Consider the following 15,487-nt stretch of genomic DNA (forward strand, 5'->3'; position numbering starts at 1 on the left):
TAATTCTCAATACACTCCAAACGAACTTTATTCTTATTGTTAAAGTCAGAGATATGTAATATTTTGAATGGCGAAGAAAATAATTAACTTTATAATTCAATCAATATATTACTCTTGCACTGCTTCGGTTCAGGACTCGTGTGACATTGAATCAGATTCAGATATTTTATCAGACGTGTTCATGAGCTCGAAGTGATCAACAAGCAATTCGTGTACAAGCAGTACACGAACCAAGCAATATGATGAAATATTAATGAATTATATGTTTGCGTCTTACAATATTATACAAAAACGGAATCGTTTTCAGGCGAATTCGACTCTTTACTGTTCACTTAAAGGAGCCGAATTCGACTCTTTACTGTTCACTTAAAGGAGCCGATTCATTGAATAGAACTGACTCGACTCGACCGCAAACAAGCGCCATCACCACAGACAACGCCGTCGTCTCTTCACCCAACGGATTCATCCTCGGTAAGTGTTAAAATATGACTTTTGTCCGTTAAATGATTGTTGTATGTGTATTTCTGTATAGTGCATGTCATTTAACAGGAATTTACCGAGTACTTTAGTTGTACTCGCACGGACAGGGTTTAAGCGCGCCTTTTTTTAAAGCAAGAAATTAACGACGCCAGATGGTGATTGTAGTGTTTTCTGAGGTATTAGCATAACGTTAACGTTAGTTCCTGAAAAAAAGAAAGGGAATTTTCTTTAATTAACTTCTTGTTAACTGCATTTTCTGTTTCAGTACAAGACTGAAGTAAAGGTGAAATGACTAACTGTTATAACGTTAAGGTAAGCTCTGACCTTCACTTAAGTTAACGTTACGGTTAGTGACCATCATGTATGTTAATTTTGTTCACTGTAACGTTAACGTTAAGTTAGTTAAATAAACTAAACTCATTATGAAACAAGTCTTAACTGTTTTATTAAATGAGGCTTATAATACAATTCAGTTGTATTCTTTTAAACTAACACTAACACAGTACATATTGTATATTTCTCACTGGTGTTAATCCAGTGCTAACATTTACTAATGAGAACTAATTGTATATTGTCACTAACTGTAGATTTTATTTTTTGGTGTTCAGGTGTACCTGATAATAGCTGAAGTGTGAGGTGAGTGTAAATTCTGAGCACACAAATATAACCTAAATTCATTACCACAATCTAAACCTATATATATATATATATATATATATATATATATATATATATATATATATATATATAGTATGTGCGTGTGTTAGGTTGAGTCTTATTCTACTCTTATTATATTCAAATTTTTTTGCAGCCACAGCCACTGATGTTGAAACACTGATGCTACCAATCAACCCTCACTTGATTATTAAAGGTAATGTTGATGTCTTCCTCATTTTTATTAGATTTTTAAATGTCAGGTTTTTCACAGATTTGTTGTGAGCAGTTTCTTGTACAAACTCTTTTTCTTCTTCCAGAAGTTCCACCAGTACCTCCAGTAGTAGTAAATATTAGACAAAGATTTTTTTAAACTATAGTTTTTATTTTTATTAGCAATTTTCCTGGGCATGTGTGTTTGTTTGCTTGGTTTTTAATAGGCAGAGCATGGAATGTCAACTTTGTTTCTACAAACAAATTTAATTATTCACAAACACCTCTAATTTAATCCTTCTTTCCCCCTTTTAGTCTTATTCCTTGGAGGGTCGAGTGGTCATGGGACCTCACCTGGATTTCACAACTGACTTTAAATCTGGTCTGAAACTGAAGTATGCTGAAGTTGCCTTTTGCACTCTGGAATTTAAGGTAATGTCTACAATAAATATTGTAACTGAGGGCTTGTTTTGGGGGGGGTTAAACAAGGAATGTATAGGAGCACAAGTCATGACTCCCCTTGTCCCCTTGTTATAAAGGGCCGTGTTGCAGACACAAATTGTTTGTCTGTGCTGGAGACCAGAGGGGAAGCTGTCTATAAAAGGATGGGGCTCTTATACCATATGTGAAGTTACCTATTCAGGTGAGTGGATTACATACAAGTCATTGCAAATGCATAAATAGTGGGAAATTTTTACTGGGCAGCACAAATTAAGTGAAACTCAAAAAACGTTGAAAAATATTTGGAATATTTGCAAAAAACTTGATTGAAATGAATACAACACAAGTGCTATATCACTTCAATCAAGTTTTTTTTTGCAAAACTTTCCTAATATTTAAATCATGAAAAATTAGCTTGATGCAAGAAACATCCTGCTAGTATTCAAGAGCAAGTGCTGTGATGCATGTGTTAACTTTGCAATAAGTGTGAACCCAGCATTAGATTATAGTCTGTAAACAGAAGGTGTAAATCAAATCAACTGTTTTAAAATGCTCTGCCTAGGTCATTAAAACCACTATTTGTTGTTGGACTGTTCTTGATTGTGTGTTTGTGATGGAAATGTTTTTCAGATGTTTTTGTTTAAATGATTGCAGTTTGACTGAGCTACAGTATTGTCAGCATGTTCAAACTGAGCTAACAGTAATTTTGCTCTGTAGTGCAGCAGTAGTGTCCCAGTAGTGTTGTATGAAGCTAACTGTTTGTCTGCTCTTTTGCTTATAGGTGCTTTTTGGGCACCAGTTTGGAGATGGGAGACAGACGAAGTCAAAGAAGCAGAGAAGACACATCAACCAGCAAGTGTAAAATTATCAGGAAAATGATTGACCTTGAATAGACGACTGCCTAATTTAGCAAGAAGTTTTGTCTCTCTCTCTCATGTATATATATATATATATATATATATATATATATATATATATATATATATATATATATATATATAATGAGAGACAGAGAGAGCGCACTCTGAAGCACTGCTTTATATATGTATGCTACATATGATGTCAGATTTTTTTATGAATATGTTCTTATAGTATTTTTTGAGGCTTCACCTTCACCTTTTGAAAGTTTTCTGAAATGTTTACACAGATGTCATTAAGCTGTTAAATAAATCTGTAAAATGTATGTGTGTTTGTTTTTATTTTGATTTTAGAGTCTTCTCAGATCACCCAAAAATGAAGATTCTGTCGTCATTTACGCATCCTCGGGTTGTTTGGACACAAAGAGGATTATTTGATATTTTTATTCCTGTGTTTAACAAAAAAACATTTTTAACAGAGCTGGAACAACCTGAGGGTGAGTAAATCAAGATAGAATTTTCATTTTTGTGTGACCTAAAATTGCTTTGAAATTTTACAGCACCAAACTGTTAAATTACAGTAATCCGGGATATAATTGTAACTTTACAGTTAAATCAGGTATTTAAACTGCAACCTACTGCTACATCACAGTAATCGTTTTGCAAATTCACAGTAAAATATAGTTAATTCTACAAGATAATACTGTGAAATCACAGTAACAGACTTTATTATCTACTGTAAAGTTACAATATATGGTTGTAATTTCACAATAATTTAATGTGACAAAACCACAGTAAATTACTGTGAACTACCTCACAATAATTTACTGTGAATTTACATACAGTAATTTACTGTGAAAGTAATGCAATTATTAGCCAGTAATTTACTGTGAATTTAAGGTCAAATTTTTTACAGTGTACACTATGTATAGTACAAAATGGCATAGAACAATGCACAAGTATGTGATTTGGGATCTTAATCTACTTGGTTTCGCAACACAAAGCTTTATGTTAAGCTAAGTATGGAATACAAAGACACGGTACAAAGACTGATTGTGGCAGGTGGCTGCGGAACAGCCTGGAAACCATGTAGGTAAGTACTCATTTCAAATTGAATGGACAACAAAATTATCTTCACTATCCGAAGACCCAATTTTGTATTGTTTTGCTAATTATTTCAAAACAGATTAATTAATACGCATCGGATTGGATTCGAATAAAAAACTCACATGAAAAGACCTTAAATCTCAGTAAATTATAGAGGTTTTAATATTCAAAGCAGCTGTTTTGGGGCGGTCAATGAAGACGATAGGCTGCCATTATGCAGAATTGTTTTAAACCTACAAAGGTTTGTGCTGTAAGACTGAAATTGTTTCACAAGACAAATTGTTTCAGGCAGTTCAAAAGGGTGCCCTTTCTTTTGGGAGCCAATAACTTCATTTAACATGCACTTTGATCTTTGCAGGACCTTTTTACATACACAAAGCAATTGCTATATACGCTACATGAAAGTTAATATCCAAAAGAGACAATTAGGGGCACTTTAAGACAGTATAATGACACATATGAAACTTTATCCTAACTTTTCATGTTCACTTAAAACATAACTGACTGTTTATAAAAATATTCACTACAGCATTTTACTCAGAGTTTGTTTATTTCACTGTTTTAGAGCATTAAGTGGTTAAAGACAGATTAACTCATGGTCACATACTGTATGCTGTCAGAAAAGCAGCTCCCATTTAACATCAAGCATGTCCGATTCACATGCTTCTTTGTCTTTTTAGAATTTTGGCAAAATGAATAAATACAAGAATAAATACAAATTAATAAAAGTGTGGAATTCATGTGGACTTCAATATTTTTCTACAAAATGTGCATTTATTTTTTAAATAAATAAACTCTTATATTAATTATAAACCATTGAATTATTTGTGACACAGCTAGAATGTTTTGACACAGCTCAACAAATTAACTTTTCACAACAAGCTCTAAGCTGGTTTAAATCATACCTGGATTGTAGACAGCAACGTGTTCAAATTAACGGTGTGAAGTGTGAAGACTTGCAAATTAGGTGTACCACAAGGCTCAATATTGATTTTCTGCTTGTATATAAAGGATCTACCTGAAAGTTGGTGATCTACCTCAAACCAATGATGTTGGTTGTCAAATGTATGCAGATGATACAGTTATTTATGTAACAGCAGAAACTTCACAGAAGGCTGCAGAAATGTTAACCAAGCAACTGGTCTGTATTTCCCACTGGCTGCGGAACTGTTTAACTCTAAATTACAACAAAACGGTTTCAATGTGTTTTTCCTTAAAAAAAAACAGAGCACTAGATGTATTGAAAATCCAAATTGACCAAAAGGAAATCAAGGAAGTGAGTGAATTTAAATACCTAGGTGTCATCATAGACTCAAAGCTTAAGTTTGATGCCCATATTAAGAAAATGTCTAAGACAAATTTAAACTGTTTTCGTATGATAAGACATATATATCTCTTAAAGCAGTGCAAATGTTTTTGCATGCTATCATATCATGTATGTCTTATTGTGAAATAATCTGGGGGCAAGTAACTCAGTCAGTTGTTAGGCCTGTAATGTCTCTTTACAAACTTAAAAAATGGATCAAATACCAATAAATTGGCACCATTGTCAAATTCCTAAAAAAATATAACTTAGGATTTGATGTGTGAAGTTTCCATTTTAAAAAAACATGTTTAAGTGTATACATGGTCTTGCCCCTAAAGTCGTCTGTGAGTTGGTACATAAGTTCAGCAGTGATGGGGCGAAGACTAAAGGGGCAGTAAGTGGGAACTGTAGAATCCGCAGATGCAGAACCGCTGTGGGTGAGTCATCCTTTTCAGTAAAATGTTCACATCTATGGAATACCATGCCTGTTGATTTAAAGTTACAATCAGAACTCCCAGTTTTTCTGTAAACCTGTAAGAATGGTGGAAATCTTTACAGCAATGTGAGCATTAAGTGTATTTTTTTCAGGTTGGTCACGTTTACATTTCTCTTTTTGCAGATTTACTTGCATTTTATGTTTGTGGCTCAGTATATACTGTACGTTTGTTGTATTGTGTTTTATTCTTGGTTGTTTTTTTTTTATTTATTAATGTAAAGCCTAACCAGGGACGAGGGCTGCAAATTAGCTTTATGCCCTATGTACGCAACATCATTTATCTTTGTATAACAATGTCAAGTGTATTGTCCCTTTTAAATGAACAAGCAAATAAAAAATACAATTATGTACAGTAAGGAAGTAGAACTACTTCACTACTGTACTGTACTTAAAAGGCAGTATCTGTACTCTACTGGAGTATTGTTTTTCTCCTATTTTCACTTTTACTTCAGTACATATTTTCGATGAGTTTAATACTTTTACTCTGATAGATTTTTTATGTGCTGCATCGTTACTCGTTACTAGGGGTGTCAAAATTATCGATATCGGTTCAGTAATAGATCATAACCGGTTATTACGTACTGACGTCATTTATCTCCTATGCGCGATGTCGCAGTTGAATACTATGGCTAAAGAGGCGAAGGCGAGTTAATAACGCTCTTCCTATAATGAAGGCGGCACAACACACGAGCTGCTATTTCACATCTACAGAAAAATGCTGTAAAACTCCATCTTTACCTCCCTCTCTCCCTTTGGTCATTTGACCCGCTGGCCTGTTTATAAGGTAACTTTTCCTCTCCTCTCGGCTGTTAAGGCGATACTTGTGGATCCTGACACGAGCGTGCCTGATGTGCGAGTTTTCTCCACTGTGTCCATTATGGATAATATGTGATAACCGCTTATTATGAGCAAACAGACTGTAACCGCGGTTGTTCTTCCGCCATTGGTGAACAGCGCTTTCATTTCTAAAGCCAATCGCAGCCCTTTTTGTTGAGCTGGTGAAGACATTAACTAATCATAAGAGTGTAAAGCCGGATTTATACTTCTGCGTCAAACGCCGGCGTATGCTACGGCGCTGACGCATAGCCCTTCGCGGTGGCCATCGCCGTCACAGACGTGCACCTCTCAAAAATTGTAACTACACGTCGCAACGACGCGTAGCGTAAGCTCTGTGATTGGTCGGCTTGGTAGCGCTGACGAGTCTGGGCGGGACCGAGAGTCGCGCGAATGGCGCGAGCGATTGTTTACAAGTGTGGAGTCCCGTGAAGGAGCTCCGGATGCAAAGTTTTGTTTTGTGTTTACCTCATAGTTTAAGTTGTTGCACGACCGCCGGTTCCTGCCTCAAAATGAGCGAGTTTGAGCCACTTGTACATCCCGGAAGTGTTCAGGAAAAGCAAAAAAGCAGAGAAGAAACTCGACAAAGAGGAACATTTACACATCACTGCCAACTAGCGTTTCGGAAGTGTTAATGCAGACCGACGGAGACAGCGCTCAGAAGTATAAATGCACTGCCACGCGCGTTGCATGCGCCGTGGGTTACGCCGGTCACCTGACGCAGAAGTATAAATCAGGCTTAAGACCTCACCAGTCAGCGCTCAAAAAGCAAGCGGGATAATATTTACATTAGTTTATTTGCTATAAATACTCACGCTGTCTTCTGTGCATGTATTTGAGTTTTGTTTGATGCATTCAGAAAGAATGTTTTCTTTGAGCAGGTCAAATTAAGAGTACAGTTCATATATCTTACTGCTATGTTAAAGAACTTGTATTACAAATAATATATAAATATTAATATATTCACAGATTTTAATAAAAAGAATTCTTGTGTTGAAGAAAAAATCTAATTATATATGGAAAACATTGTTAATGCACCGAGATATCGAATTGAACCAAATCAATGGCATGATAATCGTAACCGAACCGAACTGTGAGACCAACGTAGATTCACACCCCTACTCTTTACAATTAAACACCTTTTTGTTGGCTACTGCATGGAGGGCACCATAGTCACCAGCGTCTTCCAGTAGAATGTTTAGAACTTCTTTTTACAGCGTTTACAACCGGTAATTTGCGATCCGTAAAAAGGTTTCAGTAGCGTTTTTAGTGGATTACGGAGTTTTTTTGTGACACACAACTTTGAAAGGTGTGTGTTAAAGCTTTTATAATTTGTCAGAGCTGTGGTTCAAGTGCGAGAGAAAAACAGTATTGTAAGCGTTGTTTCTTTTCATTCTGTTTAATCACGTGCCCCAAAATAAGATATTTAAAATAAACAAAACAATGTCTTTTGACTGCTTTCTTTAATTACTACATTACACAATACTTGTACTTTCAGTATTTGCGTAGTACATTTTGAAATAAAAGACTTGCAATACTTAAGTTCAAAAAATGTTGAATACTTTAGTACTTCCACTTAAGTATGGTGCTTAAAGAGCACTTCAACTTCTACTCAAGTCAAGTTTTTGATAGAGTACTTTTACTTAAGTCTGGGTCTCTAGTACTTTATACAGTTCTGCTACACAGTCACCTGATCTAAATATTATTGAGCCACGTTGGGGTTTTTTGGAGGAGCGAGTCAGGAAGCGTTTTCTTTCACCAGCATCATAGTGACCTGGCCACTATCATGCAAGAAGAATTGCTCAAAATCCTTCTGGCCGCTGTGCAGGACTTGAATTTGATGTATTGGTTGCAAAAGGAGACCCTACACCACACTAATAAATGCATATGATTGTTAACGGAGGTGTAAAGACACTAACTGCAGTTATGCGTGATTATAATAAGATGGTTTGCGACTAAACTGTATATACAACGTAATATTTCCTCATGCACACATATACACGTTTCCAATTATCTTAGTTTAGCCATAATTCACTTACTTAATGGATGTTATTTAGATTTAGCTCATTAATTCTGTGCCGATGGATTAAACACAATTACTCTTGCGCTTCAGTGAATCTAAAGCGGCAGAACCGTGAATAGCAGATCCCGTCAACACATCAATAACAGCCAAAGATGCTTTATGATGTAGTTTATTTAATGTGCGATGCATTCAGCAGGAGCTTATGCAGCATGTTCATTTCAGCTATTGATTTTGGTCTAACTTGTCTTTCATAAAGTTAGATCTGAGGGCAGGCGGGTTGCCTTTATATAATCATTAGTCATTGATTGTGTTAATGTATGAGTTGGTCACACTAGCTCTCTTAAAGATCATTAGTGGTGTTTGCTAAGGCAAGCATCATTACTACTATCGCTCATCTATAAACCCCTAATGCTAAGAACTGTTTTTGGTGGACTATCGGTGGTACTGATGTGAATGATGGCTTGGATTGGAATGAGATTTGGTGTGTACACTGGGAAAAACCTTTTCACCACTGTCTGTCAGATGTGTCATATCGTTTCGTACTTAAATTACTTGGCAAATCAATCTTTCGGTGTGTTTTCATGCTAGATATTTTGCTGTGGAGAGTTATGCCTAGTTCAGACTGCGTGATTTTAGTCCCGATTTTGGCTCGCCGACAGGTTTTGAGAAATCGCCGACAAATGGCTGAAATCACAGTCAAATGGCTGCTCGTGCACGTGAGTGACAATCACACAGTATGAACTTTCAAAGACGCAATCTGAGAGAATCGCCGATGAGTCGCCGATGCCTGAGATATTTGGCGTGCTAAATATCTGGAGCTGTCGGCGATTCAAATCATGGCGTGTGAATTGAGTTTTGACTGAAAATAACATCAGCCATCGCCTACAGCCAATGATAGAGCAGTTTTCACTTGTGTGTGCGTGTGTGTATACCTGCAGCAGGCCAGCGGAAGGCTGGGGGAGAAGGTAAAAGCGCTCTTTTTTGGTTTATTTGGACCCACGAAATGGAGGTAAAACTAGTGGAGGTTTGACAGGACTCACTGTGTCTGTGTCTGTTTGACGTTTCATACAGAAAGAAATTTGTTTATTATCAACGTTGAGGAGAAATGGCTAATTACCTTTAAACCCAGGTGAGCAAACATGTACATGTTCTACCCTATTAAAGGCTTCTTTCTCATTATGTAGTTCATAACAAAAGATATACGACGTGCTTTTGGCTGTGAGACGTAGTTTGGACGAAGTTGTCGGCGATTCTTCCAATAGTAAATTCATGCAATGTGAATGTCCCTGTCGCCGATCCATCTTGCAGTGTAAACAAAGCAGCGACGAAACGCAAGCCCAGATAGTCATGCAGTGTGAAAACATCTGTGACATGACTACTTTGAAAATCATGCAGTCCGAACTCGGCATTAGTTTGATGTCAAAGGTCTTTTTTTAGAGTGAAAGTCTTTGTTTAAACTTGTTCTCAAATCATTTGAAAGCAACCTGTCAGATACGCTTGATAGTATTGATATATAGATGGCATCTTAATATTATGGCTGTCAAACATTTTAAATTTTTCAACTAACCAATAACATAGCGTGTTGATTATTCTAATTAATTTAAATGAATCTCATGATGTTTGATCGAAATATATAATCTATGTTTTGGTTTCTTTATCCCAAAGATAAATTTGAAATAATCTAATTTAGTATTTTGACATACACTACCTGGCCACTTTATTATGTAGGTACTGTATTAGGTACTGGAAATATTCCTCAGAGATTTTGGTCCATATTGACATGATAGCAGTTGCTGCAGATTTGTCGACTGCACATCCATGATGTAAAACTCCCGTTCCACCACATTCCAAAGATGTTCTATTGGCTTGAGATATGGTGACTGTTTCGTGACACAGCTCTTTTGCTCTCACCATGGTGCTCACTCTCACTTCAACAGCCAGAAACAAACCGAAATACATTTCAGAGGTTTAGAAAGGGCAAGCCTCATTCAAAAAGCTGAGTAAGAATTCACTAATAACGTGCACCTGTTGTGGTACACCTGTCTGTGATTTGAGCCATTTTAAAGAGCGAATAAATGTGAGGTGTCCTAACTTTTTCCTTTTTGTAGAATTAAATCTTAAATTTAAATAAAAAAATTTTCAATTTTAATTATATTACAGTCATCCTTCAGTATTGTTAAAATTGTGGGTAAATAACCATATATTAAAACACTTTTCAAATTACCCAAGCTATCATAGGGTGTCCTATTTTCTTCACATGACTGTACGGGATTGAGCTAAACTTTTGGTCATTCGTGCCTATGCCAAATGTCGGTTTCAATGGTGCCATTAGCAAAAATCTTGGGCTGTGGACAATGTTAAACCTGTACTGTCCACCTTTACTGTCCTTCCCACATCCGGGAGAGTTACGGTGTGGAGAAGCCCTAAAGACGTGTATCACCCAATCTGTTGCATGCCCAGAGAGAAGCATGGCATGGCAGAATATCATGGCATCCCCTAGTTATACAAAGTACTTGTGCTAGATGGTTGTGTCACTGCCATGGACACAGAACCATTCTGGAGGACCATGTGCAACCAGTGGTTTAAACATTGTATCTTGAAAGCAGTGCCATGTATCAGAATGATAATGCACCAATACACACAGCAAGACTGATGACAGAGTGGTCTGATAAACATGAAAGTGAAGTTGAACATCTTCCATGTTCTGGAACACGGCCAGCACAGTCACCTGAACTAAATATTATTGAGCCACTTTGGGTTTTTTGGAGGAGCGAGTCAAAAAACGTTCTCCAAAAAACGCATCACATAGTGACAGAATTCTACGGCATATCAGAGGGTGCGTGAGGAACATGTGAGACAAACTGTCCAAAAATTAAAGCTGAAATTTAACTGGACCATGCAACATGACAATGACCCAAAACATACCAGTAAATAAACCAATTACTGGCTGTAAACTAGAAAATGTAGAGTCCTTGAATAGCCAAGTTAAATCCCATTAAGATGCTGTTGGGTGACTTGAAACAAGCTGTACATGCAAGAAACCCCTCAAACATCTCCCAGCTAAAAGAATTCTGCATTGAAGTGTGGGCAACACTTTCCTCAGACAGATGTCAGAGACTGGTAGATGGCTACAGGAAACATCTCACTGCAGTTATTTCAGCCAAAGGGGGTGACACAAGCTATTAAGGGGTAGGGTGTCCTAACTTTTTCTTCAGTTCCTTGCATTTTTGTAGAATTACATTTACAGAACAATCCACTTTAAATAGTTTGCTTATGTTACCTTAATAATTCTGCATTGTTAAAAATGAGATTAAACAACCATATATACTTTTTTTTTTTAAATGTACAAAACACCCAGGCTTTTATAGGGTGTCCTAATGTTTCACATGACTGTACATTAACCATGTGGAGCTCCCGACAAACAGTTTTGGGGGAAACAGAAGAGTTGAGGTGCACATTTAACTCAGCAGTGAGTTGGGCAGTATGAAAACGCAGTATGAGTGTATGAAATCTAAAGAAATAGTAGAGATATCTGTATGTGTCAAAGTGAATGAATTGCTGCCATGACTATAACTTTATTTATTAGCATCAGTGACGTTATGATGAATTTAGTTAGATATTATGTTGACATATTGCACCAATCTGTAATCCAAGTCTGATCTGTCAAACTTAACTTGCTCTCAGCAGAAGTAGCCTGCAAATTCCCAAAGGTAAGTCTTTCATTATAATTTAATAACAGGCCCTGCTGATTTTAATCACATTTTCAAGCTAAAAAAAAATCTGTTGAGTGATTTTTTTTTCTGGTGCAGTTATTGTTTGATTAATGGTGATCACAGACAGTCATTGTTCTTTTTCTTTTGAAATTGCCTTGAAATGTTCTTCATTAAATTGACTGATTTTAATATAACGTTCCTGCCTCTATAAATAAACGAAACAAGCAAATGTTCATGTAACTGCGTAAAACAAGTAATTAAACCAGCACAATGACAAATTACGCCATATTTAGAAGTGAACACATTTATGCTACATTTATGATACTAAATTTGGTTTAAAGCATTGAAACAACATCAGTATGCCATTTGTAGGCTTTGTTTTTTTGTGTGCAGTTGTGTTTGATTACTGGTGATCACAGGGAGTCTTTGAATTGTTCTTTTTAGGGATGTACTGATGCAGATACTTGGATCAGATATCGTTTCGGACCCAACATATTTTTGCTGGATCTGGTATCAGCCAGCTGGTACCAATCCAAATCCAATCTTGCGCATGCGCTATATTCTGAGTAATTTATAAGCCAACAAAAGCCATGAAAGTAGCTTATAATAAAAGGGCCTAGAAAAATGTCATGTAGGCAGACTATATCCCAAATATTCTAAAGCCATTCGCTTCCTTCCGCTGCTTTTGTCAATTTAAACACAATTCAAACTGCATGTCGTGTTCATGAGAACTCAAAAAACTTTCTCCAAGACTATTTGTTCCTATTAGTTTAAATAATTAGTGGAGAAATGCCTTAAGTTTAGCATTAAATGAAGTGAGTGGGCACTGATCAACCGGTGCTTTTTAAAACACTATTGGTTGGGTTTAAGGAAGGGGGTGGATGGGGTATCGGTCGGTCAGTCAGTCAGTAAGTTGACAGCGGCCTCTGGTAGATTTACGCAGGACAGGCAGGTGTGTAAAGCGTGTCCTAAATAACTATGAGATTGCATGAAATCACCATTACTAAATCATCCATGTTGTTAATGTCATGTGATTAATCTCTTGATCAATTTCACAATCTCTTAAATTGCTTCACATTTTGCCCAATTGATACCTCACAGATATCACGCTTTAAAGGTCTCTTTCAAAATGAAAGAAAATGCATGTTGTTTTTTGTGTGTGTTTTTGTGTGCTGCTCCCACATCTGATGGTCATTGAGCCTCAGAATGAGTCAATTCACTTGCACATATGATGGCAAGCTGCCAAGCCATTCATCTCTTTAACATTACACTGAAAAGAAGAAACAGTACTGAAGAACTGATGAGCTGGCGATACACACTAGTAATATACATACATATATATGAAATATTATATATACAATTAAAGTCAGAATTATTAGCCCCCCTTTGTTTTGTTTTTTTGTTTTTGTTGTTGTTTTTTTAATTACTTCACAAATCATGTTTAACAGAGTAAGTAAATTTTCACAGAATGTCTGATAATATTTTTTTTCTTTTGGAGAAACTCTTATTTGTTTTATTTCGGATAGAATAAAATCAGTTTTTGATTTTTTAAAAAACATTTTAAGGTCAAAATTACTGACCGCTTTTAACTATATATTTTTTCGATAGTCTACAGAACAAACCATCATTATGCAATAACTTGCCTAATTACCCTAACCTACCTAGTTAACCTAATTAACCTAGTTTAGTCTTTAAATGTCACTTTAAGCTGTATAGAAGTGTCTTGAAAAATATCTAGTAAAATATTATTTACCATTTATCATGACAAAGATAAAATAAATTATTATTAGAAATTAGTAATTAAAACTATTATGTTTAGAAATGTGTTGAAAAAACCTTCTCTCCGTTAAACAGAAATTAGGGGGGGGGGGGGGGGGGGTAATAATGCTATTTATATGCTTTATGCTTTAATGCTTTATAAGTTAATAATCTGCCTGTCTTTTTATTTATATTATTTTATATGACTGTTACCACCTACATTATATGAATGTAACCGCATAGAGTACATGAATACAATTAATCATGCTTAGAAAAGAAAATGTTGGCAGTCATAGTGACTTTATATGTTAATAGTGTATGTTGTTAATTATATGATTCAATGAACAGTTCATATTTGTAGACAGAAGAGTATATATTTATTTATTTATTTTTGACTGATCAATCGTTTATCTGGTTACAAAATGTTTCCAGAATAATAAAGCAACATCAGAACTCAGCGTTAAATATTTTATGAGTGACTTCTTGTCAAAAACCAAGTTCTTCTGCCAATATCTAAAGATTTTGAGTCTTTCCTAAACATGCAATCTACCAATAACATTAGATCGACAGCACCAGGAATGGCCATGAGGGACTTCAGAAAAACAAATATAACAAAGTTATATAAGGCAACTCAACCAGGCCTCAACCTTCTGCACTGTACCTAATGCGAGAATTATTTAACATTAGATACTATATAATCCCATTAAAAATGCTTGCTGATATACATGTACTGAATAGAATATATATCTGGAGTGATTTTTGCTTTGTAATTTTTAAGATATATTTTCATTGTCAGCAACGATAGGGCGAAGCAGTGGCGCAGTAGGTAGTGCTGTCGCCTCACAGCAAGAAGGTCGCTGGATTGAGCCTTGGCTCAGTTGGCGTTTCTGTGTGGAGTTTGCATGTTCTACCTGCATTCGCGTGGGTTTCCTCCGGGTGCTCCGGTTTCCCCCACACTCCAAAGACATGCGGTACAGGTGAATTGGGTAGGCTAAATTGCCCGTAGTGTATGAGTGTGTGTTTGTGTGTGTGTGCGAATGTGTGTATGGATGTTTCCCAGAGCTGGGTTGAGGCTGGAAGGGCATCCGCTGCGTAAAAACCCTTTCTGGATAAGTTGGCGGTTCATTTCGCTGTGGCGACCCCGGATTAATAAAGGGACTAAGCCGACAAGAAAATGAATGAATGAAACAGCAACAATACTTAAGAAGCTTAAAAAAAATAAAAAAATTAATTCACCATCCAATTCTCCTTTGAATCTGTCTTAGGAATCTCCAGAACCTTGTGAAAAGCAGTAGCAGGTTATCCAAGTACCTTTCTGCCTATTGTCTCATGAACACCACACATTTTAACAAATGGGCTCATATGTCTTTTTATTATCCCTATATTGTAAAAAAAAAAATACATCTGCGTAACTGTATTGAATGTGTGATTCCTTAATATTATAAAAGTATGATTTTATCCCATTGAACATGCAGATAATGCACTTACGGCCTTTTGTTCAGATATGAGTTCAACATGTTCACTTTGTAAAACTGTCAAATTAAAGGTGTGAAAGTAAAATACATTAACATTTTAAATCATTATGCTTAATACCCCCTTGATATG

The 15,487-nt window shown here is 36.1% G+C and overlaps 1 protein-coding gene and 1 long non-coding RNA gene across 32 annotated transcripts in view; one reads left to right on the forward strand and one right to left on the reverse strand.

The window, feature by feature from the left end:
* pcdh15b (protocadherin-related 15b) overlaps positions 1–15,487 on the reverse strand; it is a 513,920-nt gene that overhangs the window by 457,571 nt on the left and 40,862 nt on the right. The gene's annotated exons all lie outside the window — the stretch shown is intronic.
* Positions 396–2,686, forward strand: LOC147841267 (uncharacterized). Of its 2 annotated transcripts, none has more exons than XR_015503854.1 (7): positions 396–471; positions 746–792; positions 1,089–1,116; positions 1,292–1,351; positions 1,663–1,779; positions 1,887–1,990; positions 2,570–2,686. It is a non-coding gene; the product is annotated as an uncharacterized LOC147841267 (long non-coding RNA). The 2 variants fall into 2 exon arrangements; XR_015503855.1 differs by having other exon boundaries at positions 1,298–1,351.

The sequence above is a fragment of the Danio rerio genome, chromosome 12, assembly GCF_052040795.2.
Source record: "Danio rerio strain M-AB ecotype USA chromosome 12, GRCz13ab, whole genome shotgun sequence".
In the NCBI taxonomy this organism is placed as follows: Eukaryota; Metazoa; Chordata; class Actinopteri; order Cypriniformes; family Danionidae; genus Danio; species Danio rerio.